We start from the raw sequence: 12746 nt of genomic DNA on the forward strand, positions 1-12746 counted from the left end.
GGGAACACTTAAAAATTATAAGCCACAAAAAAAATGTAAGCCACAGAAAAGCATAAAAAAGAAGAGCATGTGTTGCATGGAGCACAGGGGGTGGTGCATAAACAATGAGTGTTGGAACACTGAAGAAAATAAAATTAAATTAAGATGTTAAAAAAGAGAACAGATTAAAACCCAAGACAGCAAAACAAAACAAAATACAAGATTTAAACCCTAATATATCCACACATTCACTAAATGAAAATTCTCCACATAATTAAAAGGCAAAATTTGACAATTAAAAGTAGAAATTAACAAGATAAATAAAAATATGACCCAACTATATGCTATCTACAAGAAACTCCCTTTAAATATAATGACAAAACAGATTGAAAGCGAAAAATGGGAAGCTATGTTATGAAAACATTAATCAAATGAAAGCAGGAATAGTTATATTAATATTAGATAGAGCAAACTCAGAGCAAAGAAAATTTCCAGAGGCAAAAGGGTACCTTGACTGATGCTTGTGGTTATAGAAATGTTCTGTATCTTGACTATATCAATGTCAAGACCCTGGTGTGATGTTGTACTATAATTTTACAAGATGTTACCGTTGGCACAAAGTGTGTAAAAGTATATGAAATCTCTCTGCTTTATTTCCTACAACTGTATATGAATGTATGATTACCTCAAAATACAAAATTTTCATTTTAAAACAATGGGCAGAAATATGAACTAACACCTCATGAAAGAACAAATGTGGATGACAAACAAATATATGAAACAATGCTTAAAATCATTAGTTATTAGAAAAATTTAAATCAAAACACAATGAGATGTCACAACTATTGGAATGAGAGAGAGAGAGAGAGAGAACGTGCACGCGCAAAAAAGAACAAGAAAAAAAAATCCTAATGATAAATATTGGTGAGAGTGTAGAGAAACTGGTATCCTTACATTGCTCAGGAAATTTGCAGTGATATTTCTATTTTAGAAAACAGTTTGGGTTGAGGGGCTGCCTGGGTGGCCCAGTGGGTTGAGCCTCTGCCTTCGGCTTGGGTCATGATCTCAGGGTCCTGGGATTAAGTCCCAGGGCTCTCTGCTGGGTGGGGAGCCTGCTCCTTCCTCTCTCTCTCTACTTGTGATCTCTCTCTGTCAAATAAATTAAAAATCTTAAAAAAAAAAAAAAAGAAAAGAAAACAATTTGAAAGTTTCATATATTTAAATATATGTCTACTATTTGATTCAGCAATCTCACACCTAGGTATCTTTTCAAAAGAAAAGAAAACTTAATGTTTACCAAAATGATACATAAATGTTATAGCAATGTTTTATAAACTCCCAAAACTGGAAATAGCCCAGATATTTTTTCAAGAAGTGAATGGATGAACAAATTGATATATCAAGACAATGGTATACTCTTATCAATAAAAAGGAATAAAATAATTGACTAATGCAACAACATAGATGAAACTTGGATTCTTTTTGCTAAGTGAAAGCAAGAAGAACCAAAGTGTTACATGTTTTATCATTCTACTTTTACAACATTGTTGAAAGAACAAAACTGTATGGATGGAAAAGAGGTCACTGTTGCCAATTATTGGGTTGACCACAAAAAGTCACCTTGGGACAGTTTAGCAGGAGATAGAATTTTTTAAATAGGAAAATGATGGTGTTTTTGTCAAAATTCACACAAGTTTATATCAAAAGATCGTGAGTTTTACTGTACATACCTTTTAAACTAACAACCATCATGTGGGGAATCCTAAGATAAACTGAACATTGTAACTAATGAAACTTAAATGTATGACAAAAATTTGGAATAAGGCACACTGAAAGGGGCAAGGAAGAAAGGAGCTCATCTAATTAATTTTAAAGAGCAGTGTTTTGACTGGATGTTATAAAGATAAAGACAAAAAAGTAACACTACATCAATATTGTGTTCTAGATGGTAAATTGGTTTTCAAAGATGCATGAGTTAGCGATACTCTGGGGTATAGCAGAATTGAACATATAAACAAATGTAGCCCAGATAATTAAAACTGAGCTTTTCATTGTCAGAAAAAAAAAAAAAAAACAAGTTCTAAAGAAAGGAAGAAAGCTAGATCCCTCTGATGCTAGATCAGACTCAAGGTTATGACTATTAAAGTTTTTTTGTGTATATATACCTGTGTGTTTGTATGTGTGTGTGTGTATGCTTGCATGTGTCTGTTGAGTGGTTCTAGAAGCAGTAACATACAATTATTAATGAGTGCACGCAGCAGCTGGATCTTGGATTCTAAATACTTTTCAATAAAAGGGGCCAGAGATTCTTGGTAAAGTAGATTCTAACTCTCAGGCACAAAAAGTCCAAGAGAAGTTTTAGAGTATTGCTGGTGCCAGAATATAGGAAAAAAAGAAAAAAGAAAAAGAAAAATAGGAAAGTAAGGAGAAAATTAGGCTTGTCAAAAACAAACAAACAAAAAACACAGGGGTCAGAAAACACAGGAGTCACCCTGAAAGAGTTGCCAATAGCCAAATCCTGGAAAATTTAAGAAAAAATGTATTAATAGATTATAATAAAAAGAATAAAAGAAATATCTATGAGCCCGTACTGTCAAAGAAGAAAGAAAGAAAAGAGAGAAAGAGAGAGAAGGGAGAGAGGAAGGGGGGAAGAAGGAACGATCTTCAGGACAGATTTCAATTATTAAATGTAGAAGAAATATAAAAAAAACAGAAATGCACATTTAGAACACTATGTAATAACTACTACAGTCAGGACACATGCTAAAACTAAGTAGATAAAAGTGGAAGGAGAAAGGTATATTTGCATTCTCCAAATATTACCCTCATCCTAATATTTATTAATTACAGAGGGAAAACAGAAACTCTACAGTGGAAAAGCATGACAACAGATGCCACCTTAACCGTATGACCAAGGTTACATGATGATGTCATCAGGAATGAGATATATTGATGTAATGTACCCAATGGAACAATGTATGGTGAAGATCGGATTGCATCTGAGGATTAAGTCTCAATAAAACAGAACTTCAGTCTAATCATAAAACTCCCAAATTGAGGTGAGAGAGAGAGATAAATGACCTGTTTACTGAACAGGTCAAAGTCATAGAAGATTAAGAGTGAGAAATTATCAGTTTGGAGGAGACTAAGAAGTCATTAATAAAGGCAATGTGGGTTTTAGTGGGAACCTTAGAACAGAATAAAAAAATACTACTAGAAAAGTGGTGTAGTCAGCATAACTGTCACTGAATGTGAAAGTCAAATGTATGATGTAAACATTCAAAAAAGAGCAAACTTTGTGGATTTTCTTTTTTTTTTAAGATTTTATTTATGCATTTTGAGAGAGCAAGTGTGTGTGTGTGTGAGAGAGAGAGAGAGAAAGAGAGAGAGAGAGAGAAAGCATAAGCCAGGAGGAGGAGTAAAGGGAGAGGGAGAATCTCCATCAAGCAGGGAGCACGGTGCAGGGCTCAGGACCCCAGGATCATGACCCAAGCTGAAGGTAGACACTTAATCCACTGAGCCATCTGGGTGTCCTGGTAGATTTTCTTAAGATTGAAGATTTTTGTCTAAATGAAGCTATGAAGTCTCAGCTCATTAGTAGATCAGTGTTACTACTTAAATTGAATTGATAGATCAATATTGGTCTATGAATTAAATTGAGTTTTTCAGCCAAGGCTTTTTAATCTGCCTAGTCTTGTAACCAGGTCCCTTGCTGTGCCTTCTGATGGGCTAATTCTGGATGGAGAACTTTGTTTTCCTAGACCAGCTGTCTTAGAATCTCAGTTTTTAAGATGGCTGAATAGTGTGACCATATAGTCTTCGTCCTCATGTTATGAAATAGAATGTTCAAAGTTAAGGATGGGTGGTTAGTTTTTGTTAATTTTATTAAAGTCCCACTGAGGCAAAGGCACTTATTACGTGGAATCCCACTAAATCCTATGACACAATCCCAAGTAGTTATAATAAATTCCATTTTATAAATGAGGAAACCAAGAGTCTGGCAGTTAGATAACATTTTCCCAAGGCCATGGACACCAATGTGTGGCACATTCAGGATTTGAAATCATAATGGTCTATCCCCAGCTTCATGCTTTTTTAAGTGGGGTTGTTAAACTCTTTTAAAAATATATGACATTTTCCTATAATTTGGCTATTGTTGATCATGCAGCTGTAACCATTGAGGTATATGTATCCCTGTGGGTTAGTATTTTTGTATTCTTTTTTTTTTTAAGACTTCATTTATTTATTTGACAGAGAGAGCACAAGTAGGCAGAGCAGCAAGCAAAGGGAAAGGGAGAAACAGACTGTCCACTGAGCAGGGAGCCCAATTCTGGGCTTGATCCCAGGAGTCTGGGATCATGCCTGAGCTGAAGGCAGATGCTTAACCAACTGAGCCACCCAGGCATTTCAGTATTTTTGTATTCTTTTTTTTTTTTTTTAAGATTTTTATTTATTTGACAGAGAGAGATCACAAGTAGGCAGAGAGGCAGGCAGAGAGAGAGAGAGAGAGAGAGAGAGGAGGAAACGGGCTCCCTGCTGAGCAGAGAGCCCAATGTGGGGCTCGATCCCAGGACGCTGGGATCATGACCTGAGCCAAAGGCAGAGGCTTTAACCCACTAAGCCACCCAGGCACCCCTGTATTCTTTACATAAATACATAGTAGTACAGTTGCTGGATCATAAGGTAGTTCTATTTTTAACTTTTTAAGGAACGTGCATACGTTTTCCAGAGTAGCCTGTACCAGTTTGCATTCCCACCAACAGTGTAAGAGAATTCCCCTTTCTCCACATCCTCGCCAGCACCCGTTGTTTCTTCTGTTGTTAATTTTAGTCCTTCTGACAGGTGTGAGGTGATATCTCATTATAGTTTTGATTTGCATTTTCTGATAATGAGCGATGTTAAGCATCTTTTCATATGTCTGTTGGGAAAAAAAGAGAGAGGCAAGCCAAGAAACAGACTCTTAAATATAGAGAGCAAACCAATGGTTACCAGAGGGGAGATGGGTGGAAGGGAATGAGTGAAATAGATGATGGAGATTAAGGAGTGCACTCCTTGTGATGAACACCAGGTGTCGCATGTAAGTGTTGAGTTACAAAATTCTGCACCTGAAAGTAATATTACACTGTACATTACCTAACTGAAATTTAAATTAAAACTTTTTTTAAAAAATCAAAAAGTAGAGGCGCCTGGGTGGCTCAGTGTGTTTAGCCTCTGCCTCTGGCTCAGGTCATGATCTCGGGGTTCTGGGATTGAGCCCCTCATCAGGGCTCTCCTCAACAGGGAGACTGCTTCCCGCCCCCCCCCCCACGTCTGCCTCTCTGCCTACTTGCGATCTCTCTCTCTCTGTCAAATAAAAAATAAATAAATCTTAAAAAAAAAAAAAATAGAGGAACCTAGGTGACTCAGTTTGTTAAGCATCTGACTCTTGGTTTTGGCACAGGTCATGATCACAGGGTGGTTGGACCAAGACTTAACATTAGGCTCAGTGCTCAGCAAGGGGTGTGCTTGAGATTCTTTCCCTCCACCCCTTTCCCTATTTGTACACAGACAATCTCAGTCTTTCTAATAAATAAATAAATAAGTCTCTCTCTCTCTCTCTCTCTCTCTCTTTTTTTTTTTTTAATTTAGGCACTTCGGTGGCTCAGTCAGTTAAAAGTCTGTCTTTGGCTCAGGTCATGATCTCAAGGTTCTGGGATCAAGCTCCTTGCTCAATAGGGAGACTGCTTCTCCCTCTGTCTGCCTCTATCCCTGCTTGTGCTCTATCCCTCTTTGTCAAATAAATACATAAAATCTTTTTAAAAAAAACTTTTAATTGAAAATAAAGGAAGAGAAAACTTTGCAGACAATCCTTTTAGGTAAATACACCTTGAGAGTCATCAGTAAATATAAATACATGGCTCATGGAAAGGAAACAAGATTTGAATAAGTCAAATGTTCAAATTGGGCTATATTTTTAATATTAAAAAATCACCATTTGTCATAAAAGATAAAATATATGAATTTTTAAGAAAGTACACAAAAAATGTAAAAAAGAATGGATTATCTGTTAATGCACAACCCACTTGTAATCACAATTCAGATTAAAAAAAGAGAATATTGCCAATACTTCAGAAGATATCCCCATGTGTAACCTCTTTAAATCACTACCGTTTTATTCTTCCCAAAGTTAAAGGATATTTTTATTTCTAGTGCCATAATTTATTTATTTCTGCCTACATAAATTATAATAAAGGACACAAACACATGCAACACATATAAAGTGTAGTTGTTTGTGGCTGACTCATTTCACCTAATATTATGTCTATGAAATTAGTGTATGTTATATAAACTATATATATATATATTCCATTTAATTTTTCTTTAATACCCTAATGCTCAAATATACCACAGTTGACTTATCTATTATACCCTTGATGGATAGTTTGGATAATTTCCAGTTTTTAAGCTACTAAAATTGTACTAGTCTACTCAGTTTTGTACTTACATCTTTGTATATATGTAAGCCTATGATTTTGTCATTTGTCACAGTTGTTTATGTTCAATTAGGGTATATATATTTGTGTGTGTATATACTCACACACATATATTTGTCACTTTGCTATGTTCCTCTACACACACTTAAAGTAACTAGGTAGATGTTACCAATTTCTAGCCTATTGGCAAAGCAAATTGAGAAAAATAGGTTCATAACTTCTCTTAGCTTCTCATCGTTCTATGAAAAGCATCCAAAACACTTTTTGATGTCTTTTACATGTTTCTCCCTGCAATTAGGCTAATGTTTTACTCCAGTCTCGAATTCTATAAACATTTTGTTTTGTACTTATAGGCTATGTAAACATAAATTATTATCATCAAAAAAGTTAAATTTAAAAAGACTTGTATCCACTTTCACCTTACTTCTCCAATGTGTTGCTAAGATGGGCCATATTTGGAGACATTAAGAATCTGACAATAAAAAGCTTATTTGTTTGTAAGAAAACTATAACTTTAAAGTTCTTTAATACTAGCTTATTAGTGACAATTACTGGGATCCTGTCCCTTAATATTACTGTAAGTAATAATAATAAGAAGAAAAGAAAAACATTTTTACCTGTAAGGAAACCTCAGTTTTTATTCCAAATTGTATTTAACACAAAATGACTACATCCTACAGAGTGAATAGCATGCTTCTATAAGAGCTAATTGAGCAAATCACCAGTGAATTGCATAAGATCAAGTAGTATTGATTCCTAGTTAGCCATGTGACAGAATCAATTTCTTCTGCTGTATTTGGAAAAACTGGAAGATGTCACTATTTCATCATTGAAGATATATGATATAGGAAGAATTTTAGAAATGACAACTCTATTCTGGGCTTGCAGGAATTCTGGGATATCAAATAACATGTGTAGCTCAGTTTTTGAGTTGAATTTAGCCATACAATGGCAACCTCTAATGAGATAAGGCAATTCCTTAATTTAGAATTTACCAAATTGGACTCCCCCCCCAACCAAACAGCATTTTATACTACACTCCAAGAAACAAAAATCCAAGAGCAAATAAATTTATGAAATTTTGTGCATAGATTACCTTGTGATTCTTTAACAAAATAAATAGTATGAGAAGTCCTGAGGTAAAGAAGCCAGGTTTATATCTATGCCTGGCTGATCCATAAAGACATCGATTTGCACAGGTTCTGGTAGCTATAAGGTACATCTATGTAAAATGGTAATATTCTCCTATTCTTTAACTCCACCCTTTCCTCACTGAAAGGAAAGTGGGATTTTCTGTTCTATGATTCAGGTTCTTAATAACTCCAAAGTTTGGTTTCATCATTACTTGTCCTGACCTACCTTGGAAGATTGGTTGGGAAAATGGAAGATAAACAAGTACCCAGCTTGATGAAAGAGCCTAAACTCACAGGGAGAAAAGTATAATGGCCCCATTAAGAACTGCCTACAATAGTGAGGCAGGCTACAGAAAGCAGGCATTTCAGAAACATACCTTGAGGACCTACAGTACAAAGAAAAGTTAAAGTGTAGCTGTTTTTAAAATGCACTCCTGGGTATTTACCCCAAAGATACAGATGTCGTGAAAAGAAGGGCCATCTGTACCCCAATGTTTATAGCAGCAATGGCCATGGTCGCCAAACTGTGGAAAGAACCAAGATGCCCTTCAACAGACGAATGGATAAGGAAAATGTGGTCCATATACACTATGGAGTATTATGCTTCCATCAGAAAGGATGAATACCCAACTTTTGTAGCAATATGGACGGGACTGGAAGAGATTATGCTGAGTGAAGTAAGTCAAGCAGAGAGAGTCAATTATCATATGGTTTCACTTATTTGTGGAGCATAACAAATAGCATAGAGGACATGGGGAGTTAGAGAGGAGAAGGGATTTGGGGGAAATTGGAATGGGAGGTGAATCATGAGAAACTATGGACTCTGAAAAACAATCTGAGGGGTTTGCAGTGGCGGGGGGTGGGAGGTTGGGGTACCAGGTGGTGGGTATTATGGAGGGCACGGATTGCATGGAGCACTGGGTGTGGTGAAAAAATAATGAATACTGTTATGCTTAAAATAAATTAAAAAAAAAAGTGTAGCTGTTGACAGAGGGGTGGCAAGCTAAAGAACATCAATGTCCATGGCAAGCTTAAGTCGTGGGAACCCCTAGAAAATTTGTTGGATCATAAAAGCCTAACAGGTTATTATAAAATCAACAGGGACAGGAATGACACCTTAAAAAATAACTCAAGTTAGATTCTCTGCCAGTTTAGTAAATTAGGACCAAACTGGATTTAAATTGATGTGGGATGGATATGACTCAAAGCAAACACGATTATCAATGACCTTCCTCTGTACCTGTTTCAGACACTTTTACCACTTAGTAGATTTTTTTTCCCATATCTCCTTTCTTATTTGATTGTACTTTATTCAGAGGCTCATCACATTCTTCTAAACTTATGTTGTAGGTGTTTGGTACAAATGCCTGGCTATATAGACATTTTTTTTTAAAAGATTTTAATTATTTATTTGACAGAGAGAGAAAGAGAGAGAGAGAGATCACAAGCAGGCAGAAAGGCAGCCAGAGAGAGAGGGGGAAGCAGGCTCCCTGGCGAGCAGGGAGCCTAATGCAGGGCTCAATTCCAGGACCCTGAGATCAGGACCTGAGCCAAACGCAGAGGCTTAACCCACTGAGCCACCCCTGTGCCCCTATATAGACATTTTTAAAAATATACAGTGATGGGGTGTCTCACTGGCTCAGTTAAGTAAGCATCTGACTGGCTAAGGTCATGATCCTGGGGTCCTAGAATCGAATTCAGCAGGGAGTCTGCCTGTCCCTCTCCCTCTGTCCCTGACCCCTGCTCATCCTCTGTCTGCTCTCTCTCTCTCTCTCTCAAATAAATAAAACCTTTCTTAAAAAATGAAAAATATACAATGTCATTTTAAATGTGTTTTAATCTCATGTACATATTGTTGCACTATATGTCTTATACTTATTCATGACTTTTTTAACTTAAAAATATGCTGTTAAGATCAATTCTTATTATGGTACGTACTTGTAATTTGCTTTTGACTGCTGCAGAGTGTTCTATACAAGTGTCTACCATATTTCATATGTCTATTACCCTAGTCAGCTTCTGACTCTTCCACTACCGCAAATAATGATGTAGTGAGGAAAATCCTTATACATATCCCCAAAGGACACATATTTGATCTTGCTTGTGTGGATTTCAGGTAGTAAGACATGGGGGAACTTAATGTTAGTAAACACTCACAATGTCACTAAGAAACTAACATCAGAAGTCTACTAAAATTTCCCATATCTCCGTAAAATGTCAATATTTATGAAAATTAAGGTTTTATTATTTGCCACTCTGATATATCTTTCATTGCTTAACTATTGTTCCTTTGATTACTTTGACAGAGGATGTCTTTAAATGCTCACTTGTCATTCAGGTTTCCTCCCTTCTGAATAGTCTAGTATCATTTTATGTATATGTGTGTTGGGTAGTGAGGATGTGTGAATGGATGTGTGTTCACATTTCTTATAATGGTTTTCAATATCTCTTTGAATACTCTTTATAAAAATCAATAGTTCCTGTATATTTTTGTGTTTGTGTTTTATTTAAGAATTTATTTTCCATCCTAAGGTTTTATTCTTAATATTTTATTATATTAGTTTTATAATTTTAGTTACCCATTTATGTTGTGTGAAGTAGGAATAAAACTGTTTTTTTCAATGTAGTGTCTCAGTTTTCCCAATACCATCTGTTTAAATAATATATTGTTTACTCACTGGTTTGTGTTGCCAGTTTTATCATATGTCATTTGCCATATGCATTTTTGTGAGGTTCTCTAATCTTTTCCATTGGTCTGTTTTTATGTTGTCACATCAGTGTCATCCCTTAAAAATACTTTGGCTTTATAGAGTGTCTTTAACTTTTAAAAAATGGATTTCATCTTCACGCTTTTATTTTTAAAAATTGTGGTATCTTCTATAGAAATATATTCTTCTATATAAACTTAAGACAAAGTAGTCAAATTCTTTAATAAAACTTTTGAAATCAGGAATCTAAATTGAGATTATAGAGTCACTCAATGTAAATTAATGTTTTATAATCTAAATAATCTATTCCATGAATGAGATTTTTCTTCTCATTTCTCTAAGACTTTCTCCTTATTAATTCAAGGTGTATATTTAATTTTTATCATAGACCCTTGAGAATCCTGATAAGCTAATTCTTTAATTAATTCATAGTTTTGTTTTATTGCAAAGTTATATCATATTTTTAACTAATTTTTTCATTTACTTTTGTTGGTATATAGAAATATTATTGATTTCTATAATTTGATCTTTTTGGACTTTCTTACTGATTACGTAAGCTGTATGTGGAGTCTGTTGAATTTTCTATACAGATAATCATATTTTCCGCTACAAATGAAGATTTTATTTCTTCCTTCTTCATCTTACACTTTCAATTAATTTATTTATGGGGTTTCATTTTGTTATTTTTCTTTCTTGTCCTATTGCATTGGTTGTTACCTGCAAAACTATATTGAGCAGTGATAGAGATAACAAAATTGTCAGCTTTTCATCATTAAAGAAGATACACCCAAAGTTTTATATAAAGTAAGATGTCTGTTTAGGTTTGGACCCATAACTTTCAAATTTAGGAAGCTGTCTTCTACTTATAGTTCTCTGGTCATTTTTATCTTAGCAAATGCTGAATAATACTAAATGTGTTTTCTATTAAGATAAATTGTTTTCTTTTTCTATAATAAGCTATACTAATATATTTTCTGTTGTTCAATTTTTCCTTCTGTACCTGGGAAAGACTCTGTTCTATCTTAAAATATTACTTTATGAATGTTTTAATGAGATACATTTTATTTAGAATTTCTGGCTTAATGATTATAAATCAAATTTTTTCTTGTCCTTTTCTTATCTATTTTGAAATCCAGGAAATGTCTCTCCTTTTCTTGAACAATCTATATAAAATAGGGATTAACTATTCCTTCAATATTTGATAGACAAAAATATTATAAAGCCTATGAGATACAGAATTTTCTGTATATGCATGTAGAAAGGGACTGATAATATTCTGATTTTTTAATACTTAATTTTTTATTAAAGTCATCTATTTTCTTTATCACCAATATGGACATTTTACATTTATTCCAGAAACATTTCATCTAGACTTTAAAATATACTAACATATAGTTATTCTTAGTTATATTTTACTATTTTTCAAATATCCTCATTTCAGTGTTTTCATTCTCTCTTGTTTGTTCAGTCTTTCAAGAGGTGTATGTATCTTACTGACATTTTTAAAGAATGAGCATGTGACAATAACCTATTACTCCCTTTAAGTCAAGAGTATGCTTCTTTGTCCTTAAAAAAATCCTTTTAAAAGTCTATTTTGTTTCATATTTAATCTAATCCTAATTTTGGAATTATATTTTTCTGGCATAACTTTTTTTTCCTTTATTCTCAAGGGTTTCTGTACTTTTACTTAAAATATTTAAAAATATATAAAAGACATATTTGTGTCTTGTGGACCTGCTTTTATTGGATTCTTTTCTATCTAATTTAAAACTCTATCTGATGATCATGGAGTTAATCTGATTCATATATATTTTTAATAGCTAATAAAGATGAACATATTTTATTTTATTTTAATTATTTTTTAAAATTCACATATAATATATTATTTGTTTCAGGGGTACAGGTCTGTGATTCATCAATCTTGCACAATTCACAGTGCTCACTATAGCTCATAATTCCCCTATGTCCATCATCTAGCCACCCCATCCCTCCTATGCCCCTCTACTACAGCAACCCTCAGTTTGTTTCCTGAGATTAAGAGTCTCTTATGGTTTGTCTCCCTTCCTGGTTTTGTCTTGTTTCATTTTTCCCTCCCTTCCTCTCTGAGACTATGTCTTATTTCTCAAATTCCTCATATCAGTGAGATCATATGATAATCATCTTTCTCTGATTGACTTATTTTGCTTAGCATAATACATTCTAGTTCCATCCATGTCATTTCTTATGGCAACATTCCTTTTGTTTTTGTTTTTGTTTTTGATGGCTGCATAATGTTTCATTCTATATATATATATACCACATCTTCTTTATCCACTCCTCTTTTGATGGACATCTAGGCTCTTTCCAGAGTTTGGTTATCATGGACATTGCTACTATCAACATTAGGGTGCACATGCCCCTTTGGATCACTACATTTGTATCTTTGGGGTAAATACCCAGTAGTGCAATTGCTG

Source organism: Neovison vison, chromosome 6, assembly GCF_020171115.1.
Source record: "Neovison vison isolate M4711 chromosome 6, ASM_NN_V1, whole genome shotgun sequence".
Lineage (NCBI taxonomy): Eukaryota > Metazoa > Chordata > Mammalia > Carnivora > Mustelidae > Neogale > Neogale vison.